Genomic DNA, 27,257 nt, shown 5'->3' on the forward strand with positions numbered 1-27,257 from the left:
TTCCTAGTCGTCTACTCGTACTCTAGGTTTCCCAGCAAAATCCTATATGAAATCTTCTCCCCCATTCGTGCTACATGCCCTGCCCATCTCATCCTCCTTCACTTGATCATTCTAATTATACTTTACGAAGAGTATAAGTTATGAAGCTCCTCGTTATGCAGTTTTCTCCAACCTCCTGTTAACTTCATTTTTTCTTCTGTCCAAATGTTCTCCTCAGCACTCTGTTCTCAAACACCCTCAGTCTATGTTCCTCCCTTAATGTCACAGACCAAGTTTCGCACCCATGCAGAACCACTGGCAAAATTGTAGTTTTGTAAAAGTTGTCCGTGTGCTTAATTAGATTATCTATCCACTCTCTGCCTGTCTGTCTGTCTGTCTATCTGTCTGTCTTTCCGTCCGACCTTCTATCTATCTATCTATCTATCTATTTACTCTAATCTAATATAGTCTATCTATGGCTCTACATACTCTTCGTTGGACCTTGGCCGCTTTTTCAGTTTCTTAATCCCATACACAGTTGGTAGGACTCCTTGGGCGGGGGATCAGTCCGTCGCAAGGCCGCTACCTACACACAGAACAACATGAAAGCAGAATAAACTCAAACACAGACATCTATGCTTTGAGTGGGATTCGAACCCACGACCCCAGCGTTCGAGCGAGCGAAGGCAGTTTGTGCCTTAGACCGCGTGGACACTCTGATCGGCAAATTAAGTCTAAGTAGCAACGTACTTCAAAACAAGATCAAAATTGAAGAGTATGGTTTTCTGGGCCCTGTAATTCAGACCCGACGTTTCGGAGGAATAATCTTATCAATCTAAGACCCTAGATTTAGCAAAAAAGTGCGTGAAATTATCGCGTCCTTCTGTCGCTTGCTTGCCTCACTTACTCTCCTTCCCTGAAGTTGGAGGCGGTGTGTTTCTTCCGAAACGTCTGTTTCTCTCCTAACTACATGGGATTACAGCGGAGAAGACTGCACGCTTTATAGTCAATGTCGTGGGAACGTTCAATCCAATTGGTTTTCTAAATAACGCATAGTCTGTTAATGAAAATGCGACCTACAGTGGCAGCAGATAATAATAATAATAATAANTTTGCCCACGGAGCGCATTTCCGTACAAATCTCAGAACAGTCTGCTTATTTTTTCCAAAACGCATTAACCAACTGGTCTTTGTATCAGAGTTGCCGTGTGTTTTCATGGAGTTAGGAACTGATTCATTTTTCGTTTTCATATTTAAACGAATTCGGGCTTCAGATGGTTAATGTGGAGTCGTCTAATCCCCTCAGACCCAAAGCGTCTTTGTCATCATTGTCATCGCTTCCTTTCCCCTCCCTTTTCTTACTATCCGCTTTCTCCTCCATCCTCTCGGGTATCTTCCTCTCATTTTTCCTTATCGTCTCCTATGTTACTTCTTCCATTCTCTTTCATCTCTTTTTCCTCCTGCATCGTCCTCCTTTTCTTCATTCCTCTATCATGTCTTCCACCTTTACTTTCTTTCTTATATTCTTGCTCCCTCTTCTCCTCTTCCTACTGCTTTATTTTTTCTTTTTCTTCCTTCTTCTTCTATTATTCCTCCTTCCTTTCCATATCCTCAGTGAATACTTCCTTCTTCTATTATTCTTTCTTCCTCTTCAACTCCTCCTATTCTTCCTTCTCCTTCCATCTCATTCCATTCCTCCTTCCTCTCCATATCCTCAGTGTAGTCTTCCTTCTTCTATTATTCTTCCTTCCTCTTCCTCTCTTCCTTCTATTCTTCCTTTTCAAATTATTCTTCTTTCCCCTTCCATCTCATTCTATTCCACCTTCCTCTCCATATCCTCAGTGTATACTTCCTTCTATTATTCTTCGTTCCTCTTCAACTTCTCCTTATATTCTTCCTTCCCCTTCCATCTCATTCTATTCCTCCTTCCTCTCCATATCCTCAGTGTATTCTTCCTTCTTCTATTATTCCTCCTTCGTCTCTATCTCCTCTTTCTATTCTTCCTTCTTCCTGCACATCTTAATCCTTCCTTCTCCTCCAATGCGTCCTTCTTACCCACGACTTCTTCTGCGCATGCGCAGTCCTGACTCACAGAACTGTGCATTCAACGTCCGAGAGGCTTGCAAACCGAGCCGTACAATATGGCTGAATATCCAAACTAAAACCCTCAATTTTCACAAGAATCTCTCCTCTACCACTCATTTGACGATCGAAATCGCTGTAAGACATTCGATGCGTGAATGATTAAAATAAATCGTGACATAAGCCTCGGTATATAATAGCTAAACAATTGTCAAGTGAGCATTAAGGGGCAGTCATTGCTAGGACATTGCACGATACAATGACCCCTCAGCCCTAAGCTACGGCTTAGCATATCCATACCGGACTGAGGCATTACACCCACGCGAAAGAGACGCCATGTTGGATAGCATAATTGAGGTGTCGGTCCGGGGCATGGTTACAGGTGCTGCCCCCTATCATTTGGCATCAATCAAGCGTTTCCTGTGCAGCACTGCCTCAAGATACTAATTACACTGGAGTTCGTATAAACACATCTCTCTCACTCGAACATGTACTCATTTCTCTGTCTCTCTCCATGTTCTATGTCCCAACACATCTCCTCTCCTTTTCTTGTTAATCGGAGCCTTCTCAATGATTATTTTTCGAAAAGTTTCTCAGATAGGAGTTATAGAGGTTTGATAATTGCACCACGGCGATATCCCGCCTAACAACACAGCTAGCCCTTCCTGCTAGCAGCTAATTGTACTGTCAAGTTCAAAGGAAAATTGACAGAGAGAAATATATCAAAGCACCTCCCAGACAGACATTTCAGTCCACGAAATCGCATAACTCAAATTCCGATTCTCAGCCTGAAGATAACAGAGATGAAGATTTATCATCTCTCTGGCTGTAAACGTAAATACGTGACGATCACTTCGGGATTTATAGCCGAAACATTGCTACATAAATACCTTAGTAAGTAAGGGTTGGGCTGCTGTAAATTAACGTGTTACATCCTCACAAGAGTTTTCAGAATAGCGACAGGAAATATTTTGAAAAGAAGGTTATACATTTCGAAAGATTCAAGGGATTAACTGCAATGCAACACTGGGACATATCATACAAAAGGCGTATGATATCAGAACCGTGGTCTTTTCAGTGCATCTGTTAATGAATTGTCGCAAATACAGAGCCATTTGTCTCTCTGTCTGTCCGCATGTAAGAACTGAAGAACTGCTGAAAGGAGTTTCGTGGCATTGGGGACTTCTACAAAAATCTGTCGACAAATCCAGGCTTTGGCTAAAATTGAACAATACTGGGCCACGCTTTACATGGAGAATTACATGAGTTCCTGTGCCCATTTTGGGCGTAATTCATGTTACATGTTTATTGGAAATAAAACCACTATACATCAGCTATTAACTGCATGGAGAAGAGAAGCCGACAGTAGCATAGTTAGTCAATAAATTCCTGTCTCCTACGGATGAAAACAGTTCAACGCTCTTTCCACAACAGCCCACAAATGAGGAAATTGATTCTGGTTCACATCCTCACACAAAAACCTGATTTAATATTGTAGCGTGTAGAGCCGTTGCTATGCAACGACCGCAAGACGGACGGATATACCAGGGCCGTTCCTGGGTAACGGTTAGGTAAACACAGTCCTGTTGCTAGTCAGCAGCACACTAGACTGTGTGCTCTAGTGAACTCTAAAGTGTGAAAATTGGGATAATGTTATAATTATTTGTAGTTACGAACTGTAAGTGGTCAACAAATCTAGTCACCAATCCAAACCCCGTCTATAGTCACCCGTACACTTGATAATTTTATACTGTGACTTAACATGGCCTCATCCTTTCTGAATTTCCGATTAGCTATTGTATGTATTTCTCTACCTCATTCGTGCTACAAGTTCAGCGCATTTTATTCTCTCTGATAGGTTTTGATTGTCCCATGAAACTCCTCATTATGCAGTTTGCTCCAATCTCCAGTTACTTCCTCTCTGTTAGATCAAAATATTGCACTCATCCCCCTCCGCTCGAAAAAGCCCAATCTAGTGCCCTCAACCAGGGCAAGAGACCTAGGTTTTGCATCCATGTCAAACAGAGGTCAAGTTCTAGTTTCATGTGTTAGAAAGAAATGCCGGTCCGGACATTAATTTGCTTTGGGGTTAGTAAAATGCGGGGAATTTCATGGAGAGCTGAGAAAGTAGCAGCATTTGATAAAGGCCTCTGCTCCATATAGCTATTTTACTAATTAGCGGACCCCACAGAGCACAGTCTTTCAAGAGAAGCTAATACAAACATCTTTTGGAACCCGAGCAATACCATTTTCGTAACAGCTCGTCACTGGCCACTAGCCCGAGCCAGTCGGATCCAATGATGATGAGATTGTTGGTCAACTGGCGTAGGTAAAGTGAAGACAAGAAATAATAATAAACATAAAAAGAAGAAATCTCCCAGAATGATAATAATAAAAATCTTACATACTATGACAAGACCTAGAAGCAGATGGAAGAATACCATTAAATAGATCTTACAGAAATAAGATGTGAAGTTATGGATCCAACTAGTTCAGGATATGGTTCAGTGATGGGCTCTTGTGAACAAGGTAATAGACTTCTGCGTTTCATAAAATTCTGAGAATGTAATCACTAAACGAGCAGCTATTTATTTTACAACGCTATATATATCCCTGTATATACCGCGGCGGACGAGGCAGCATAGTTGGTTGAGGCATTATGATACAATCCGGAAGGTCGCGGGTTCGAATCCTAATGAGGTCACCAAAATTTATAATTCACCTAATACTGTACTTCCAGCAGCACTATGGCCCTGGGGTCGACTACGCCACTAACAGAAATGAGTATCAGGAATCTTTCTGGGAGTAAAGGGCGGCGGGCCGGCGCGTAAGTTTGACAACCTCACCGCCGTCTGTGAGCCGATTGTCTAGAAAATGCGGAAGCCTCGACGTCTCACAGTCTTACCGGCCTCCACGGCCCTGTTACCTTTACTTTTACATAATACCGCAGAACATCAGGATGATTAGCGGGTAAGGATTAGAAAGGATATGTCGCGGCCTAATTTGAGGTCTTAACAGAGCACTTCCTTGAAGGGACTGAGGACAAATATGTGAACCTATACCCCCAGAATATGAACGAGGGATGTTACTTTCGGCATACAAAGAATTTGATTTTATATGTACATAAACTCCGAACCACAATTTCAATTAAAACAGCAAGGACAAATTGTGATTCATAAGTTTCGCTAGGTCTGTACATGGTACCAAGAGAAATAAGACTGACTGTAGGAAAGTAACGTGAACATCCAAAGGTAAGCTGTGTGGAGCTGTATGGCAATATGCACACACACACAAACATCACTGCCATAGGCTGAACACGAATCAGGACCTTACAAGCACTTAAAGCATTACACATGCTTGTTATCCGCTAAGATCATTATACGATTTGTGCAGCGACTGCAAGCCCTCAAACCACTTTATAAGATCGATATAATAGGTCTCTACCTCAACCACATACCCTTCCACACAATCCTACTATGCAAATGAGTGGGTATATTCACATATTTTGAATTCGTAGGCAAGTCTCGAGTGCAGGTCAGGGGTGCACAGTGAATTTGGTTGGGGGGCCCAATCTTACACACGCTACATAGGTCACATTTTATTGATGTAAAACTAGAAATGAAAATCAGCGAGCAAAAAGATTTCCGATCTGCACTCGAATTTCGATCGAAACGTTGGCTACCTTGTGATACATATTTTTCCTCAGTTCTTCTAGGCAGATACAAGAGCCGGGATAACTCAGTCGGTATAGCGACTGGCTGGACGACTGAGGGGTCCGAGTTCCCAGCCCCGGTGGGGTCTACAATTTTCTCTTCTCCATATCGTCCAGACCGCCTCTGGGGCCCATCGAACCTCATATTCAATGGGTACCAGGGGTCCTATCCCCGGGGTAAAGAGGTCGAGGCGTGAAGCTGACCATTTGCCTTCAATTAATGCTGAGGTCAGGAAAATGTGGCTCTATACATCCACATCCCCATACGCCTTGATGTCGCAGTGCTTAATTAGTTGACTACAGATACATTTTATTTACCTTCTAGGCAAACCCGGGATAATAATTTGAAATACGCCAGGACCACTTCCTTCCATATAATTCCCAATTCATAATTCATTAGCCATCTTGCCATTTAAGGAACTCCATGCAGCTGAGTCCTTCTTGGCAAGCTGTCGGTGGCTCAGCTTCTCAAGAATTTCCCAGCAATTTATGCAAGCGGAAGTTCACTACCGTGTTCAAAAGAGCCCTCCACTGGTCCCTATCCTGAGCCACATGAATCCTATTTCCCTAAGATCAATATTATATCTTCCCACCTACGTCTAAATACAGGGTGATTCTAAACTACTGAAGGGGCTTCCGTGGCCAAGAAATTTTCAAGCCGGAAACAACAGAATGAAACTGCTGACGGAATATGACGTCATTCGGCATCACTGATTCTATAGGAGATAAAACTTTTCGAGTTATAATATTATATTATTAATTATTAATTAATACTCCTCCTCCTGGTGCTCATTTCTGTTAGAGGCTGAGTCGAACCCAGGGTCATACTGAGGTTGGAAGGAATAGGTCAATCGAGGGAAATCAATCTCATTGAGAATCGAACCCGCGACCTTTTAACANCTGATGACGCTGCTTCCGGCATCAGTTTTTGGTGTCTCTCTTCGTCTGATGCCTACCCTTTGACCTGTCCAGCAAGGGAGGCCCTGCCAGTAGCTACGCTACCGCTGGTATAGCTCTCAGGGTCCTTGGCATACTCAAACCCCCTCACCACGATTAGGTGGATCCACCAACGAGGGGGAATACGAGTTAAAACGTTTTAAATTCAACAAAAAAAATACTTTAACATGGATGGCCAGAGCGTTTCTAGGCAATGACCTATAAACAACATTCAGTTGAGTGAGTTACAACAACAAGACGAAAGTTTATAGCTTGTTGCTAGACGAAAGTCAGCGCGCCAATGGTTTGGCAAGATAGCTATCATGTGACAGGTTTTCTATGGATCCGCGCTGCGACCTTTCGTATGTAACGGCTAAGTAAACAAACCTCATCAATAGAGAGACTGCTTTCTGTGCGGTCCAGGCTATATAACGAGAGCTGGGAGCCGTAAGTTCAGAGGGCGTCGAATACCCCCATCGTTACCCTGTGAGTCGTAGGAGGCGACAAAACGGGAAGTCTCAAATCTGAGACAGTAAAATATGGTCACGAATCCCAAGGGACTCGGACCCGAAAAAGACTTCGCTGGCAAGGGCCAGCAGCATATACAAAATACAGATCCATCCTCTCGTCAGAGAGGGCGTCCCACGAAAAGAAGACTGTAACTGTGAAACAGCAATAAATATCTGGTGATGAGCCCCAGATGGGGCTCGACACCAAGAATTACTGACTGACTGACTGATTGACTGACTGACCGTATGTCGCAATGTGACTCTGACTTTGGAAGTTCTGAGCGAACCGGAACTAGAGGTGACATTGGCAGTGACAGAGTTCTCGGTGGGAGACAGTCACGGAAAGTTCGTCGACTTGTGAAGATTTAAAGAGTGATTAAAATACTTCATTCATGTGTAACATTTTGGATTGATTTCAAGCTCTATTTCCTGTGTTTTAACTGTTTCACCATGAGAGGACGCGTGTGTGTGGAAATCAGTCGCAGCGCTGTGATTAAGAGAACTTGTAACCAAGCTGCCAATAAATCCAATCAACCGAACTAGAACCTGTCATTTTGTCATGTGTGCCCCCCCCCTACACGTGGCAATATAAACAGTGGTTCTTTCTTCAACACTATTTCAATGGTACGACTAATACAATATGAGCACTTGCAATTATACGTGTATACAGAAAACATAAATTTCTTATAGGCATAACTTTGCTGGATAATTAATATTTTGCTGTGAAACGGTAATTTGTTTCGGTCTAAGATTTTCCCACTCCTGATCTAGGATTGAAACGATATTTACACATAACAACTCTATGTAATTAATGACGTCAGAATTGCACATTACATAACGGTTAATGCATGGATACTATTATGTTTGATGAATCATAATAAATCTGTAATTTGTGGTTTTATATTGAAATGGTCTTGTCTATCAGCTACTCTTGTGGTGAATTAATTACTAAATGACTTACCAGAGGATGTAGAGTCTTTGCATAATCGCAAACTGTCCCCATAGAACGCCAGAATTCAGTATGATTTATAGAGTTCCTGTAAATAAATGCAAAAATTGTGTTATTGTATCTCAAGTTCAGTCCAACCACCGCAATATACAGAGTGTCCCAGGAGGAAAGGTCATAATATCGATCATTCTAAGTGAAAATTTGTGTATGTACATGTGTCCTGTTCCGAACGGTTTCCGAGATACAGCCATTTCACTGTACAGTTCCAAAACTGTTGATAAGAAAGAGATATTACGTACTGTTTCTAATACCTGTATTTATTGTTCAAGTGACAACGTTGGCACAGTTTACTTAATACAATACATTTTCGAAAGTTCCACCATCAACATCAATGCACTTTGCAACTCGTGGAAGGACATGGCGTGTTGCTCGTCTGTACAGTGTACAGTGAAATAGCTGTATTTCGGAAACCGTTCGGAATAGGGCACATGTACATTTACACTGTTTTGCTTAGAATGACCGATACTATGAGCTCCCAGGATACTGAATTTTTCTCCTGGCACATTCTGTATACAACAGTGAAATCACCTGACAACATACAAAATAAGAGAGCCATATTACCAGCCATGAGAACAGCTCCATGAAGAAAATTTGTTGGAAAACAGCCACATATATAGGTCGGATAAAAAGTAGTGGCAACGCCTCTATAGTTCTGAAATGACTTTATTACTGAGGTAAACACACTTACATTCCTTCAATATAATCGCCCCCTCCATGTGTACCACCTTCTGCCAAATTTGTGGAAGGCGTCGTACACCATCAGCGCATCCACTTCCGTTGATGTCCAGCAGTGACCGCCCTACAGCACGAATAATCTCCTCTCTTGTGTTGTAACGTGTCCCTCGCAGTGGTTCTTTCATTTTGGCAAAGAGATCATAATCGCACGGACTCATATCGGGTGAGTATGGCGGATGTTGCAGTATCTCCCATCGCCAGTGACGAAGGAGATCCTTGAGAGCCTCAGCAGTATGAGCCTCTGCATTGTCATGAAGGATGATGGGGTTCGTTGCCAACAAGTGTCGTCGCTTTCTCCTGAGTGCTGGACGAAAATGATTTCGCAGGAAACTGCAGTAGTAGACAACGTTTACTGTCTGTCGTTGAGGTACAGTGTGGTGCAGTATCACTCCATCAGTGTCATATGCCACAATGAACATCGCCTTCACACTACTCTGTGCAGGGCGCACTTTCTTTGGACGAGGAGAGCCAGGATGTTTCCATTCATTTGATTGTCGCTTCAAGCGCGGTTCGTATGAGCGAGCCCAAGTTTCGTCCAGAGTGACGATCCCTCCAAGGAAGTCGTCACCTTCCCTCTGGTACCGGTCCAACAAGTCCTGCGCAACTGCATAACGCTGCCATTGTTGCACCTCGGACATTGTATGGGGTATCCAACGTGCTGCAATTTTGCGGTATCCAAGAATATCGTACAGAACGTGGAGCACTGTTTTGTGACATACGCCTACCTCAGCAGCTAACTCCCGCGCAGCCCATCGACGATCGACATCCAGCAGAGAAGCAAGAAGCTGAATTTTGTGTTTGTCAACATGGGGTCGTCCTGAACGACGGCTGTCCTGAATTGCATCCCTCCCTTCACGGAACAATTTCACCCATTGTGCCACTGTGCGATATGGCAAAGGAGCATCACCACGTGCTTCTAGCTGTCCCTGATAACAGTTTTGTGCACTACGACCTCGTGCAACTTCAGTTTTTATCCAGGAGCGTTGTTCTTGTTTCGTAAACATGTTCTTAGTGTGCTTGAACTGGGCTCCTGCACTTCAAGACAATGCACAATGCAACTCAATTAAACACAACCAGAGCCACACATTGCACTACTTAAACTGAACTTCTGCTATCAGCTACAGACGGCGCTAGGGTCGCTTGACGCACATATTTCATCTTACAGCAGTGTTGCCACTACATTTTATCCAACCCTTCTAGAATAGAGCTAGAGTGATGCCACAACATACACGAAGAAAGCATCGCATACTTAGGCTACCGGAGCACAGGGGAAAAATACACATCTCCAGGTTGAGGGGGGACACGCGAAAGAAGAAAGCAAAAATACATTATGATTTTTTTACATAACGTTGAAAGTTTCTTCAGAAAATTGACAGCTTTCAATAATGATATTTTTTCTCACATACAGTCCCCAAGGGTGACAACTTACGTAAATGATCATATATACCTGATGATAGTCGTGTGTGTGTAGCCGAAACCTTTCGTGAATTTGTATTAAATCTTGCACTGAGTTGTGAATCTAACGATAACATCTGAAGCTGAACTGAAAATTGCAGTGTATATAAATATATATTTTAATATATACTGTATATACATATACATATAGTATAGACACGAGTATACACGAGTATAAGCCTAACAGAAAACGAAGAAACTTTAAAGTATACAGAATATACGGATATGTATAATTCTCAAAGCTATTCTTAGAACAACACCATAACTTTTTCCTACTAATGCTGCAACACAATGTACATTCTGTTTAACTTATTTCAACATGGGAATATATTGAATAAGCAGTCGCGGACAGCCAACAAGGGGTGGTCCTCCAGCTTTGGAGTTGGGCGTGGGGCTAACAACTCCTCACCGTAAAAATCATTATGTTACGAAAATGAACACAAAGCCTCGGACCTGGACGGATTCCTTGGATAAACGACCTAAGCCAATGAAAATGGATATGAGATTTCGCACTTGGAATGTACGAAGTTTGTATAGGGCAGGTTCGCTCAGGGCAGTGGCAGAAGAAGTCTTAAAATATAAGTTAGATTTAGCGGGAGTACAGGAGGTCAGATGGGATGGAGGTGGCATCGCACCAGCAAGAGACTATACATTTTTCTATGGAAAGAGGAATGAAAAGCATGAATTAGGTACATGGTTTTTCGTACATAAGAGAATCGTATCGGCAGTTAAGAGGGTAGAGTTCACTAGTGATAGGACACCATATATAATACTGAAAGGTCGCTGGTGCGATGTAATTGTTGTGAATCTTCAGGCCCCAACAGAAGATAAAATTGATGATATAAAGGACAGGTTCTATGAAGAACAACGTAGAACTCGTAGAACATGTATTTGATAAATTCCCGAAGTACCTTATGAAAATTTTGTTAGGAGATTTCAATGCCAAAGTAGGGAGGGAAGACGTTCTCAAACTAACAGTTGGGAATGAGAGTTTTCATGAAATTAGTAACGATAATGGACTTAGAGTAGTAAACTTTGCCACATAAAAAAATCTTACTGTCAAAAGTACAATGTTTCCACATCGTAACATCCATAAATTTACTTGGACAATTCCTGATGGGAAGATACACAATCAAATGGACCATATTTCGATAGACAGGAGACGGCACTCAAGTATACTTGATGTCAGATCATTCAGGGCAGCAGATTGTGATACTGACCACTACCTGCTGGTGGCAATGGTTAGGGAAAGACTGGCAATGAGCAAAGAAACAACACACAGAGTTCATATGGAGAGCTTCATTCTCAAGAAATTAAATGAGGTAGAGGGTAAAGAGCAGTATCGTGTTGAAAAACTCAAATAGGTTCGAGGGTTTGGAAAACTTAGAAACTGGGGTGGATCTTAATAAAGCTTGGGAAACTATTAGAGAGAATATAAAAATGTCTGCCAAAGAGAGTCTAGGTTATTATGAACCGAAGAAACATTAGCCATGGTTCGATGAAGGATGCTCAAAATTATTAGATCAAAGAAGCAGGCCAAATTGCAATGGTTACAGGATCCAAGCGCGTTAAAAGGGGATAATCTGAACAATATAAGACGTGAAACCAGCAGGCATTTCAGGAANACAGTAGGCAGTATTAGGTAGGAAAGGACGGTCAGAACTGAGCTTATTTTTATACCTTGAAATAGGACGCATAAACTTCCTCCGAAACACGTCACTTCATAACGACGCCGTCCCTTCTTAGTCCGCTCATATGTCCAGAGCCAGCCTCCTCCTTCCTACGTATACGCCCATAAACAGACCTATGAATTCTTCCCACGCTCAGCCTAAGTCTCTATTCTGAAGATTGGGACGGCAATTTCCATCGAAACTCTTGTAAAGCTCTGATTACATAGCAACACATTTCACAAGACAATAGCTCTCAGAGTTGCAGCCTAAGTTACATATAAGTCCCATAGTTGGTAAAGCTACATTGACACTTTTTGAACAAACATTTGTGCTTGAATCAGCATTGTTACAATAATACTAAGCCTGAGTTACGTCACACATAGCACCCTGGAATAAAACACAGGCCTCCGACGTGAAAACCCGGGGTCTAATCACGTGAAGTGTAAGCAGTCTTTGTGTATAGACGTCTGAAAATTCTGTTTTTCTTACTTCTTCCACGGAATAGGCTGTAATATTAGTAAACTTGCAAACAAAACCGAACATTATATGATAAAGCTGAGCGCTTCGGGATAATATTACTTGGTCATACTTCAGGACTTCAGAACATAACCAAAAAGCCGATAACCAAGATTATAATACAGAGTTAGCATTAAAAAGTCGTAAGGGTCGTAAAACCGAAGCAAGTCCTAAACTTCTACTAACAGTTCTCCATCAAATTTAATTAAAATTTAATACTATAAAAATCCTGTACTACAAAATCAACATGCAATGCCTATCAGCTTATTCGATGTGGGAAAGACGGAAAACTTTCTATTATTAATTAAATCTTTGTTGCATACTTCATAAAGCCACAAGAAAATGGAGGAAAAAGGAACCCGCCATGACTAGAAGCACTATAGAAGGGTTTATCACGTCATAGGTTACTTACTAAGTCTTACAAGTGGGATTCGAATCAGGGCATATAGAGGATATTTAGTATGAACAGAGGGATATCATTATCAGGATAAACCTGGAATATTCCGAACGGTAACTTATCCACTTTGTATATTTCTGTCCTATTAGCAATGCCTTTGTTAATACCGGAATCATATCTTATAAAGCCGGACAAAATATATGTTTTCCCCCACACAAAAATATCCCACTATTTCTTTGTGTTTCATCGTCAGCTTTTGTACGAAACTTCTTATAAACCTTCACTGTAGGAACGTTTAAATAATTAATAAGTTTCTCTATATTCAAATTTATCGACAATGGGTTCTTTGAGGAAGCAAAATTTATATTTTAATGTGAGAAAAGCGTAAATGTTTAATTCCTCTTTCCAAGCACTTCTATATATTTTTCATTCTCGGTAAGAAGGGCTTAAGTGAAATATTGTCTCTTTTGAATTATCCCGGTTGCAACTAGATTTTTCCTCTTTCGAAAATTACTGACAGCAAAAATGCAAGCTTTATGCCCGCAGAGCTGCTTGAAGTGCCGCTGGAAAGCTCAGGAGTAAGTAACCGTAATATGCATAAAATTCCATTAGAATTTCAAATGCAACTGAAAGGATCTTCAAATGTTTGGTTAAGTATGTAGTTCAGATAAAATTCCAACAGATGCCACATTACGTCAGATACAGCAACAGTGTGAAGTTCGAAACCTTCGAAACTTGACATATATAAACACATAACTGTAGCCCTTATACAAGCGGTTTAACTCACTTCTTGGAACTAAGCCCTTCTTAAGAAACCGCAACATTTTATGGAACCCAAGGTTCATAACCGTGTTCACAAGAGCCCTCCAATGATACCTATTTTAAGCCAGACCGATCCGGTCTATATCACCCCATCCTGTCAATCTAAGATCAATATTAACAGTATCCTGTATATTCCTCTCTTCCCCATGTGTGCTACATGTCCTACCCATCTCATCCCTTCGACTCGATTATTCTAATTATAGTTGGAGAAGAGTACAAGTTATGAAGCTCCCCATTATGCAGTTTTCTCCAACCTCCTGTCACTCCATCCCTTCAAATATTCTTCTCAACACCCTGTTCTCAAACACCCTCAGTCTATGTTGCTCCCTTAATGTCAGAGACCAAGTTTCACACCCATACAGAAATTATTATGTACCCCTCCCTATCTCTACAAAGAGGACAGTGTTTCGAGCTCATCGTTTCTGTACTAAACTAAGCCTCATATCTTACATAAACAATTGTAGTTTACATCAATTAATAATATTTACAGAAATTTTAAAAAGCACAAAATTAAACAGCCTATCTCTGATATTTTCGGAATTATAATGAAGTCTGGGGCAGGCGGTAGCATATTTAGTTAATGCACTGTGATACAATCCGGTAGATCGTGGTTTCGGTGCCCGATTAGGTGATTGGATTTTTTAACTGATATAATCCTTCCAGCTGCATTATTGGTTCGACTCAGCTTCCAACAGAAATGAGTAACAGAGATCTTCCAGGGGGTAAAGCGCGGCCGGTGCGTAAGGCTGACCTCACCGCTGTGACCCGATTGTGTAGAAAATGTGGGACCCTCGTCATCTCGCAACCCTATGGGCCTCCACGGTCTGTTACAAGGACAGCTTTACATTTTCTACCTATTAATAAAGCCAGCTTCACTAGATAACATTCCCAGAATATCCTGCGCCCCCTTAACGAAATAGCTCCGATCCCCACATAGGGTTGCGCAACACAATTTGGAAACAACTCTCTTGTACGATGAAACTTACAAACACGGTAACTGGGGCTTAAGTAAAAAATAACGGCACAAAGCCAATTTATGTCGTAATGACTTTTACTTAAGCCCTTGTTATGAAGCAGAAAATATACATGTTACACTACAAGGCTCGGTCCAAAGTTAGGACACGTGGAAGCAAGGATTGTTTGGATGTTTCACTGTGAATGGCGATCAAGGTTGGTCTTTTTTTCGGAATTTGTTCAGATTTTCCCTTTCGACTAAACAAAAAAACTCATTATTATTATTTACAATGGGAATTATTGTTAAACAGTAATGATTATAAAAACAACCCGAATGCTCAACGTCAATACAAAATGATAATAATAGTGTTGTGAAAGAATGGGCCGCTTCTAGGAAAGGAATAGCTAAACACATTCCAACCAGCGCGAATTCAACAGCAGAAGGACATCCATTGCTAGGTAACAGACCAGTAAACACGTCTCGCTGCAACGAATTCGCAACAATAGAATGTCCATTGCTGGGAAATGCAAGGGTGGACACGTCTTACAACAATATAGAATATCCGTTCCTGAGCAACTGATGTATTTTCTCTTATGTAGGTCCGTGTCGAGCCGAAGGTTTGTAACAGAAAATAGGAGCGACGAGTCAGACCCGTGTGGAGGTGGGGTCGAATACCTCCACCGTGACCCTGCGAGTCGTAGAAGGCGACGAAAAGGGAAGTCTCAATCTGAGACAGTAAAATATGATCACGAGTCCCAAGGGACCCGGAACCCGAGAATTACTCTGCTGGCGAGGCCCAGTAGCAGTTGTAAACAGACCCGACATGTCATCAGAGAAGGCGCCCAACATCAAGAAACCCGCAACTGCCTGACAGTAATAAAATCTGTTCGTAAGCCCCAGATGGGTGCTTTCTTCCAAAACAGACCGGAAGACTGACAGTCGGTCGTAACATAAGAATCCACTCGAGTCGACTGAACAGAAGATTCGTCAGGAAGACGGCGTTCAAGGCAGTTCAGTACTTGAAGTGTTTAAGACTTTATGTGTTATAGATGCAGTAACCTTGAGTGTATTGTAAGTAATTGTAGTTAGGACTGGTGAAGAGCCAATAAATCGATTCAAATGGTTCAGAACCCATTAATTGATCGTCACGGTAACCCTTATACGTGACAACATACTGCACGTCATCGCAGTCAAGTCCCGTTTAGTTCCGAGAAAGAATAGACAGAAGACATTCTGTTATTTCCTTCCAAACTTTCAAACACTTCTGTAGCTTATGCTGTAGCTGCAGTTCTAACTTACACTCTCGCTCCAAGATCCTCTAGGATCCATGGTATCCAGTATCACAGGAACCATTCAAAATTATCCATCCTGCAACCACCGTCAGGTTTCCTAACATACTGTGACATGCCGCCTGAAAGCCAGAACAGCGGAGCTCATTGCTAGGCAACTTCTCGGTAAACAGGTTCTTGCGGAAATTAACACACAAGCAATAATAGACCTGCCGTTTCTATGCAACGGCGAGGTTAATACACCTCTATAACAACAGAGGACTTGTTACGAAACGGTATTTTCTGTTGGGGCCAACATAGGCTATATAAAGAGGACCCAAGTCCAGCAGAATTGACGCACGAATTTACAGTTTCTAGAATATCAAAATTAGTGAAGATAAGACTCGGGAGATCAGCTTCTCTCCCAGTCGTCGTCCGCCTGTGTCTCATCTTACATTGAATGGATGATATATTAAATTTGTAAATAGTGTGAAATTTCTCAGTATAATCCTTGATAGGAGGGTTACATGGAGATTGCACATACAAATGATCAAAGTCAAGGCCTTCAGAACATTCATTAGAGTGTATTCCCTATTCAGAAATGAGCGATTAAGCGCTAACATTAAGCTGACCCTCCACAAAGCTCTCATTAGATCCGTAATGACTTATGCTAGTCCCGCCTGGGAGTTTGCGGTAGACACCCATCTAATGAAATTACAGCGCCTGCAAAACCAGGTTCTCCGCACCATTGGCAATTTTCCAAAGCACACACCGGTTCGCGACTTACACATGGCTTTCAATATTCCGTACGTATATGATTATATAACAAAATTATGCAGGCAATAAGCAGAAGTCATACAAAATCATGATAACGAAAATGTTCGTAATATTTGAAAAGGCGAAGCCCGACACAGAAAGTATAAGAGGCTTAAACTTGGCGGCGGTCAGGCATACGCCCCTTCAAGTAACTAGACTGCCGTAGTAGCGAATACTACTACAAACGGGGCATAATCTGCTGTACTGAGCCTGGAATGACAGAGGCCCTGTATATATTTAATACATTTATTAACATGTTTAACATGTAAAATGTAAATATCCTTTACATTATGACAAATGACTTACTACTGCAGACAATGACTCTTACAAAATGCAGACCCGTCCTGTCCTCAGAGAGGGCGCCCCACAAAAACGAGACCGTAACTGTCAAACAGCAATAAATATCTGGTCATGAGCCCCAGACTGGGCTCGGCACCAAGACTCACTGACTGACTGACTGACTGACTGACTGACTAACTGACGGACTGACAGATCGACCGTCGGTCGCAACGTGACTTTGACTTGAGCAGAATTGAATTGAGGGAGTCTTTTGAGACGACAGTCGGAGATGATTGGGTAGAAATTACAGAATTAAGGTGAGGCTTGAAAGTCAGCCTGTGAAGAGAAAACTTTGTGTGTGTGTGTGTGTGTGTAGTACAGTGATATTTGGAATGTGTGATTCGCTGAGAATGTTTCAGTTCCTGCGTTAAAATTTGTTGCCAGGAAACGGCTAGTGGAGTCTGTAATACTGAGAACACTATTGAGTGTAACAGTGAATTGTAACTTGTGGAGACTAGCGGTAGCCCTGTAATTAACTGTAGTTACGATTTGTGTGTAAGTGATCAATAAATCCAATCATCCAATCCAAACCCCGTCTAATGGTCACCCCTACACGAGACAATATAATGTATCCCAAGATGGCACTGCTTGTTTACCCCCAGTATAATTTTGTGTCATCCTCTTATCTGTCTTGCAGTGAATGTTGGTAACGTCAGTTGGATAGACGGCCTCTACCTGAGTTATATATTGTGGCGTATAGACCCGTTGCTAAGCAGTGACTCTGCAAACAGCAGCCGTTGCTAGGTAACGTCCGCTATATACATGCAAACAACAACAGAGCAACGGTCATGCATCCGGTTTCAAAACAACGGATCTGTAAACACGCGTCTATAACAATAGAATTAATGATGGAAACGGTGTTTTCTGTCTGGTCCGTGCAATTGGTTATAAGGAAGACAGGTGAGGCAATCCGGTTGGCTGAGGGTTCAGTTGAACTCTGCAAGAGAGGCAGAGAAGAGATGGCGCTAGAGTTGAGTTGCGGGATATTCGCTGGACAGGAAGAACCTGAGCGCGTGAAGCTGAAGAATCTCCACTGTTATCATCCTTTACCAGGAAACGGCTATTGAAGACACTGCAGGCTGGAGAAGATTTGTGATTTGTGGAGATCAGCGAGCTCCGAGTGGTGTGTGTAAGTGGTCAATAAATGAATTCACCAATACGTACCCCGTTTATAGTCCCACACCCCTAAAACGTGACAATATCATAACTGAATGGTTCAAGACTGCTAATACGAGAGACAAGATCCTGAACCAATTACAGAAAAGTCTAGTCTTGTTACCCCACCTCACAAAATGCTTCTTAATCCTGTCATCCAGTAGGTTTTCTACTCGAGTTTTGTAAGTAGTTTCCCCATCAAAATGTTGTAGACATTCCTACTTTCCGTATCGTAACCATATGCCGGTTCAGTGTCCTGTGAACAAGAGATGAGCAGTTCTGCATAGTTCCTCGTTATGAAACGTTCTGAACTACTCACTCAATTACGGTAAGTCTTCGTGTACACTCATTTTCGAACGCCTTTAATTCGTTTTCGTTCTTTAGAACAAGAGAACCGGTTAATCACTCGCTCACTCATGGAGCTGAGCTCTATTTGAGAAGCCACCAATTGTGCAGCTACTCAAGAACTTCCCAACATTTATGGAACCCGAAGGCTTACTACCCTGTTCACAAGAGCCCTCCACTTGTTCCTTATCCTGAGCCAGATCAATCCGATCCATACCATCCCATCTTACCTCTCTAAGATACATTTTAATATTGTTCACCCACCTACTCCTTGGCCTTCAAAGTGGTCTCTTTCCTTCTGGCTTTCGCATCAATATCCTATATGTCCACAGAATCCGACCAGGTCGGAAACTTCTTGAACATTTTTGTAATAAGATTAATTTTTACGGTGAGGAGTTGTTAGCCCAAAGCCCGACACCCAAGCTGGAGGACCCCCTCTTGTCGGCTGTCCGCGACTGCTTATTCAATATATTCGCGGCTACCGTCCATATCTGGAGGGTGTCTCGTCCATCCGCAACCGGAGGACGCGCCATGCCGTGGTGAAAAGGGACCCACCTAATACGGCCCAGCGTGGATGGGGTAATGAGGGACACTGCACTGGAACAGAAGCCTGCTACAGTGCCCCAAATCGGGCACGGCTCGCTGACATGAGGGCCCAGCGTCAGGCAGGCTGAGCCCTGAAGTTTACGTGATATTTCAGATGCTCGTCGTTATTGGCCTTCCTTACGCTTGGCTGAAATGAAAGCACCAAGTAGGTTAGCATGGCGGCAACTCCCTAAGGCTTCTGTTCGGGAGGTGCTCGGTTCCAATATCGGCCGAGATACTGCCTCTTATGACTGACAGCTTTACTTTCAGAGTCTGCATTCATCTGTGGTCCCACCATGCGACGCTACCTAAAATAGTCAACGACGGCGTAAAACAAAATAAAATCTAAAGTTATGAAACTGCTTCTGATTAGCAGGGAATTTCTTTCATTCATTCATTCATTCATTCTTTATTCATAAATGGCTCTATAACCCTTTTTTGGGCCCTGGCCTCTTCTTCAGTTTCGTAATCTTTTTTTACCCAGACGGTAGGACTCCTTGGAAGAGGGATCAGCTCGTCACAAGGCCGCTACCTAAACACAGAACAACACAAACACAGAATATATGCTCAAACAACCATCCCTGCCTTTGAGTGGGAATCGAATCCACTACACCAGCGTTCGAGCGAGTCAAGGCAGCTCATGCCTTAGACCGCCGGTCATAGCAATGAGTTTAGTGAAGGTAAAATTGTCCCTGTGCCGGTCACGGTAGCCGAGCGGTCTAAGGCATGTACTGCCTTCGCTCGCTTGGAAACAGGGATCGTGGGTTCCAATCCCACTCAGGGAGTGGATGTTTAGTTTGTGTGTGTGCGTTTTTCTGTGTTTGTGTACAGGTAGAGGCCTTTCGACGAGCTGATCACCCGCCCAAGGAGTCCTAGCGAATGTGTAAGATCTAGAAAAACCGAAGTGAACGGAGAAGTTCATGGAGGTAGGCCTAGGCCTACTGGGGCTGTAGTGCCAAGGAGAAAAAAAATTGTTTCTGTGCTTAAATAATTAAGCACAACGCCATGAAGATGTATGGATGAATGTAGGTACAGCTCCATCAATCTTGATCTCGGCACTAGCTGGAAGTGAGTGGTCATGATCACGCCCCCGCCCTTTACCCCAAGGGAAACAAGACCAAATACACGTTAGATAGGCCTCAGAGCCGGTCTGGTCGCCCCTGACGGGAATCGAACCCAGGCCATCCTGCCCGTAGTCTGTCGCAACAGCAACTGTTTTATTCCGGCTTCTGTCACTTCAGCTGAAGTTGTAAGCAGACGAGGGAGGAGTAAGTTCTCAGAAGGGTTATTCACGACATCTACGGCGCTCTCCCCGATCAGTTCTGAATTACAGAGAAATGATTTACGAGAGGGACAGAGGGCTCCGTGGCGGCCTCTCCCACTGGAATACATTCCGTTACGGGATGCTCTCAAGATGGGGCTTCAAATTAGTTGCTAAATATTTCATAAGCCCTCACATTGTCTGATCCAGAGAGAAGTTATGTTAATTAAAGTACTGAATAAAATGATGTATTCTGTCCTGAAATCCAGACCAACCTTTAAAATCGTGCGCGGTGTCCATACCGCAGATCAGAAGTCAGATTACTGAAATATTCAGAACTTGCACTGCATCAAAGTGGTCATTACGGTAGGAAGGAATTAAATATAAATCTCATTGAAATATTAAAAGCAGTACAATGTATATATATACACACTGTTTAATAAATGTAATGTCTCGAAAATAACGGGCAGACGCGCATGTTGAATGCTGAAGTAGCAGCGGATGTCTTCAGTACCGGTGTGGAGCAGCCTAGTAGAGCCCTTAACACTACTCAAGTGCTTCATCTCTCCTGTCTGCATTCCGCCTGCTTTTGCTTAATGTGTACAAGATTCACTTCCACACAGCAAAATTATTCGTACTACGTAACTACGTAGCGAAGTAAATTGAGCAGTGTTCTTCTTGACAATCTAACAGTTGCTCACATGCTGAAGAAGGAACTCCCATCACTTCATGCAAACCCAAATGAAGCACGTGAATCCATCTTACTGTTATCCTCCCATCCATGCCTAGGTTTACCAAATGTCTCTTTTCTTCAGGTTTTGCTATCAAAACCCTTTATGCATTTCTCTTCTATGTCGTGCGTGCTACATGACCCTCACAAGATCGAGAACTACTACAAATTACACTGCACACCCCCACGTTTCTTTTATTTATCTCGTGCGTGCTACATGGCCCACACAAGATTGAGAATTACTATAAACTACACTGCACACACCCACATTTCCTTTATTTATCTCATGTGGATGTTACGTGTGTGCTACACGACCCGCACAAGATTGAGAATTACTATAAACTACACTGCACACACCCACATTTCCTTTATTTATCTCATGTGGATGTTACGTGTGTGCTACACGACCCGCACAAGATTGAGAATTACTATAAACTACACTGCACACCCCCACATTTCTTTTACAGATCTCATGTGGATGTTACGTGCGTGCTACACGACCAGCACAAGATTGAGAACTACTACAAATTACACTGCACACCCCCACGTTCCTTTTACTTATCTCATGTGGATGTTACGTGCGTGCTACACGACCAGCACAAGATTGAGAACTACTACAAATTACACTGCACACCCCCACGTTGCTGTTACTTCATTTCACGTGGATGACGGAGCAGTCGGAATTGTATTCTAGGCGGACACAGCTTCGAGACCGGCTCTGGATCCTCTAAACCCCCCTATCCGGTGGGTTACAGGTGGGCCCCTTCCCTGAAGTAGAACGACCTGACAGTGAAGGTGAACACTCACTTTAATCTAGTGTCAAGGTTAAGAATGGCGGAGGTATACCTCCACTCCTCCATACGTCTACGTGGCATCAAGATCATCATCTGCAAAGGTTGAGCTTTTTAGCCTGTTCCGTCCTCACGCATAGTCCTGAAAGTTGTTTCGTGTTTGTTTTTTATTTGAGCAGGTTACCAGCCTCTTGGAGAGTCCCCTTATCTTGGAGAACCATGGTTTTTCTTCAGTGTTAGCTTCGACTTAGACAGGTTGCCTACCCACCCAGTACCCCCTGGGAAGATGCTACCCACAGGGCCAAGAGGACGTCTTCATGGCGTGCTGCTTAGCTAATTGAGCCCAGGTCTAACTTTTACCTTCTCTTTATTTACGTCACGTTACCTCGTTCTGTGAAAGCCAGTATATGGATAGAAATAAAATATTGCCAAGTTTTACGGGGGTTAGTTGATTTATGAGACGGGTTCTGGATTAGATGACTGGATCTATTGACACCTTTACACAACACGAGACTACAGTCAATACAGCGCTATCGCTGATATACCTGTATACACTTTACAGTTCACTGTTACACACAGTCTTTACTAGTCGTATCCTGGCAACGGATTTATAAGTCTCACTGTCACTTGAAATCATGTATGAAGCCTTCTTTGCACGGCCTAATTCCTTTCTTGCTATTATTCTGCAGGTGTCAACTCAGTCCAATTCCTCCGCTCCCAAGCTCATATCCCGGCTGGCGCCTCTAAACCCAGCTCGACTCCATTGAACGGCCTCAAATGAATTATTTTTTTACAATCACTTTGTAAGGACCAAGCGGAAAACACAGCCTTTCTGCTGTTGAGATGGCGTGCTTACAGCGTCGTTACATAGGAACGGAAGTTACTCGGTTGTTGCTTGCGTATTCCTTACTGCGGGAATATGTTTACCCAGTCGTTGCCTAGCAACGTATATTCTGACTTCACTCTTCCGACTTACGGACGTCATGTCACTCGTGCATTTGACGACGGAGATTTTTCTTGACAGGACGTGGAGGCCCATAGGTTTGTGAGACGTCGAGGCCCCGGCTTTTCTAGACAATCGGCTCACAGATTGCGGTGAGATTGTCAGCCTTACGCGCCGGCCGGCTTTTACTAAACATAAACTGGAATACTCCAATATTTGAAACATACATTGACAAAATTGCTGCTCGTGGATTGCTGCGCTACAACTAAATCTTAGTAGAGACTGAGTAAAACCATCGAAAGCCAAAGTAAGATATCCAGTAACCCCCCAGGACAGGAAACGCATAAGCTTCGAATACAAGTCTGGTACCCTACACTCATGGCAGCGGGGTCTGTAGGGTTTGGGCAGGGGGGATAGGAAATGAAGAAATATAAATGAGGGGGGGGGATACAAAAATTAAATTGCTAAGAAAAGGGAAGAAAATGGTATCGATGACAAATTTTCAATTACTCGCGCAGCTATACAACTGCAGAGAGCCAATAAAGGTAGCTACCCCCCCCCCCAAAAAAAAAACTTGCTTAAGTGGGGAGAAAAGGGCAGAAAGTTTGTGAATACGTTCAAGTGCTTCGGACATTCGTCAATATAATAAATAACAAAGCAAACTGAAGGACGTACGTCGGTAATAGCCATTGGGTTCGAGACTTAATGGCGTTCTTGAGAAAAGTCCTGAGTTAAACCACTTGGAGACCACGAAGGGAGAGTCCATTCATACCCGGAGATGTAGTTCTGGTGGGAGCATGGGTGGCGTACGTGCTGTTGTGTCAAAGCAGTGGCCACGTGTGGTTGTTTTATGGCTTATTTAAGGACGATGACAATAGCTCAGCTTAAATAGTGTCAAATGGCAGGATAATTTATGCATAATGAGTTGGAAAGCGTGTGGATGGCAAAGTCGGGCAAATAATTTGAGCTATTCCATGGCATTTTCCTGGATAGAAAGCAGAGGAAACTTCAGTTATGAAAAACTGGCGTCTGGTCCTGGGTTCGAATTGAGCACCTCCCGACTCCAAGCCAACTAGCTCGGCTAGGGGACACAATGCCCTACATTTGCAATGTTGTATTTTATCAAATTTTGATTATTTAATTAAGCAATCTCAAACATTTTGTTGAGAACTCCCTTCAGTTGCTGACCTCAAACGGTGATGTACGTGTAAACATAACTCTTTCTCAAAATATTACTTTTCAAACATAATTTTTGGAGAAAAATGTTAAAAATATTGCGATATGACGGAATGGAGGAGTCAGAAGAGACGGCCGATGCTACGCAAAGGCTCTGTTAACAGGTTCCCGCAACATAAACACTCAGTCAATTACTGAGGGTGTTGTAATTATTTGTAATTTCGAGTCATAAACGTTCAACAAATCAAATTATCAATTCAAATCCTGTCTTTAGTTACTAATACGTAAGTATATATTTCTAATATCTTATTTCCAAAAGGTAACTTTTAAGACATACTGTGGCATATATGCTCAAAGCATGAACTGTGGAGCCAGAGAAACAGCCATTGCTAGGTGACGTCTGTGTAACACGTAATAATGGAGTAACTGTTGGTAGCTGTGTTCTCAGTGCGGTCCGTGCTTTGGCTGCATAACGAGAGGGAATCTTGGGACGGCAGTTAGAAGAGTGGGAGGCTGGTGTGAGATGGCCGCCAGCCTGGGAATCAGTCCGAGTACAGGCGAGAGTAGAGAGTCCTGAGAGGGCAGTTAGAAGAGTAGGAGGTTGGTGAGAGATGGCCGCCAGCCGGCGTGGACGTGAGGTCATTAGCAGGGCAACGTCAGCTAGTGAAGACACAGCAGATAGTGCTGTAGTGAAATGCAGGGTGTGTGAATTAGTGACAGTGCTATAGCTACCTGTAGTTAATATTTCAAATGTTCAATATCAATTACGAATTCAGACCCAGTCAATAGTCACACCATAAAATCGAGATAAAATACTTAAAGATAAATGTTTTAACATATGTTCGCAAGTAAATCAACATAATAAATGTTAGCATATACCGTGAATTTCGAACTGCGCCTGTGCAAGATTTCATCATTTCCGAGCTTGTGGTTTTTTTTATAAAAATACATCAAATATGATAAAATTAATATTGCAAAGGTAGGGCTTATAACTTCCCCTTCAACATGCAGAAGAAAGGAAATATTTCCGATCTCCAATGATGTTTTCATGACCTTCGGAATTATGTAACCGAGTCTCTGGTAGAAGTCGGAAACAATTTTATGCTTCATCCATAGTCCAAAACCGTTTGATGCTTCCCCATAAAAGTTTAAATGAATATTTAATCTTATTAACTACTTTCAGAAAAAGTGCAATTCAGTAATTTTTTTGTCTATATTCGTCACAAAACTATGTGAAAGGAGACAAACTTTGGGATGAAATATTGACAGGGGTACGGAAAACAAAAGACCGTAGTCTACCACTCCAGTTAATATTGCTCTACGCACTAAACTCCTCCTATGGCAGCAATGCTTTCAGTACTATCCCATAATATAATTTATTAAAGTTTTGCAACTGAAAATTTTCTTACAAGGGGAAAAGTACTAAGAAGGGAGGGGGAGAATCGATTTCATCATTATCAGAATACATTTCACAACGACAGAAAGAAGTATTTTTCTGCTATTATAGCCGAGAAAGAAAAAAAAATTGGCTTGCTGTTAGGCGCCCTCTCAATGTAGTTTTAATGGACGCTGTAGCTAGATTACGTGGCTAATAGAGCTAAAATTTAGCGAGTTCGTAACGCCATATGTTGGAGTATGTTGCCTGTACAAAGTAGGGCATAATCTTCAGAATTCAGATTGTTGCTCTTTTTCCTTCTGATTCTTGTGTCATGATTAGTGCTATCAGTGGAAGCCGTCGAACGCCATCAAGTCGAGTAATGACAATACTCACCGAAGAAACTATCGACGTGACTAGTCTCGGGTGTGGCACGCCACTCCTTGAGTGATAACTGCAGACATAACACAACTATGTCGAAACAACAAAGTCCATACAGAACTATTAGGCTTATTTTGGACTCTAAACATCTTCAAGTATATGTAAGACAAAGAATCACAACGTTTCGGAGATTGGATCTGTCTCCATCCTCAGATGGATGGGGCAGGATAGACCTACTCAGTTGTGCCCGTTAGAAAGAGCTAGTCTCGCTCTTTCTAACGGGCCAAACTGAGTAGGTATATCCTGCCCAAAAATGGATAGAGTCCAAAATAAGTCTAATAGTTCTGTACAGCTTACATCATAGACAGTACAATTGCAAGTCGATTAGCAAAGTTCATTCTGAGAACCCAACAGTTTTGTTCAGATGGCTAAGGATTTCCCATGTTAGGTGGGTCCCTGTCACCACGGCATGGCGCGTCCTCAGGTTGCGGATGGAGGAGGCACCCTCCAGTTTTGGAGGGAAGATGCGAATATACTGAATAAGGAGTCGCGAACAACCGACAAGGGGTAGCCCTCCAGCTTTGGGGGGTGGGCGTGGGGCTAACAACTCCTCACCGTAAAAATCATTATGTTACGAAAATGAACACAAAGCCTCGGACCTGGACGGATTCCTTGGATATACGACCTAAGCCAATGAAAATGGATATGAGATTTGGCACTTGGAATGTACGAAGTTTGTATAGGGCAGGTTCGATCAGGCCGGTGGCAGAAGAAATCTTAAAATATAAGTTACATTTAGCGGGAGTACAGGAGGTCAGATGGAATGGAGGTGGCATCGCACCAGCAGGAGACTATATATTTTTCTATGGAAAGAGGAATGAAAAGCATGAATTAGGTACAGGGTTTTTTCGTACATAAGGGAATCGTATTAGCAGTTAAGAGGGTAGAGTTCACTAGTGATAGGATATCATATATAATACTAAAAGGTCGCTGGTGCGATATAATTGTTGTGAATGTTCACGCCCCAACAGAAGATAAAATTGACGATATAAAGGACAGGTTCTATGAAGAACAACATAGAACTCGTAGAACATGTATTTGATAAATTCCCGAAGTACCTTATGAAAATTTTGTTAGGAGATTTCAGTGCCAAAGTAGGGAGTGAAGATGTTCTCAAACTAACATCTGGGAATGAGAGTTTTCATGAAATTAGTAACGATAATGGACTTAGAGTAGTAAACTTTGCCACATAAAAAATCTTACTGTCAAAAGTACAATGTTTCCACATCGTAACATCCATAAATTTACTTGGACA

General features: G+C 42.5%; 1 long non-coding RNA gene across 1 annotated transcript in view; it reads right to left on the reverse strand.

The window, feature by feature from the left end:
* Nucleotides 1-8,227: 8,227 nt before the first annotated feature.
* LOC117283120 overlaps nt 8,228-27,257 on the reverse strand; it is a 337,433-nt gene continuing 318,403 nt past the window's right edge. Inside the window, exon 7 of the long non-coding RNA XR_004514134.1 lies at nt 8,228-8,255. This is a non-coding gene — a long non-coding RNA (uncharacterized LOC117283120). The remainder of the gene's footprint in view (nt 8,256-27,257) is intronic.

Source organism: Cryptotermes secundus, unplaced genomic scaffold, assembly GCF_002891405.2.
Source record: "Cryptotermes secundus unplaced genomic scaffold, Csec_1.0 scaffold313, whole genome shotgun sequence".
NCBI classification, from domain to species: domain Eukaryota; kingdom Metazoa; phylum Arthropoda; class Insecta; order Blattodea; family Kalotermitidae; genus Cryptotermes; species Cryptotermes secundus.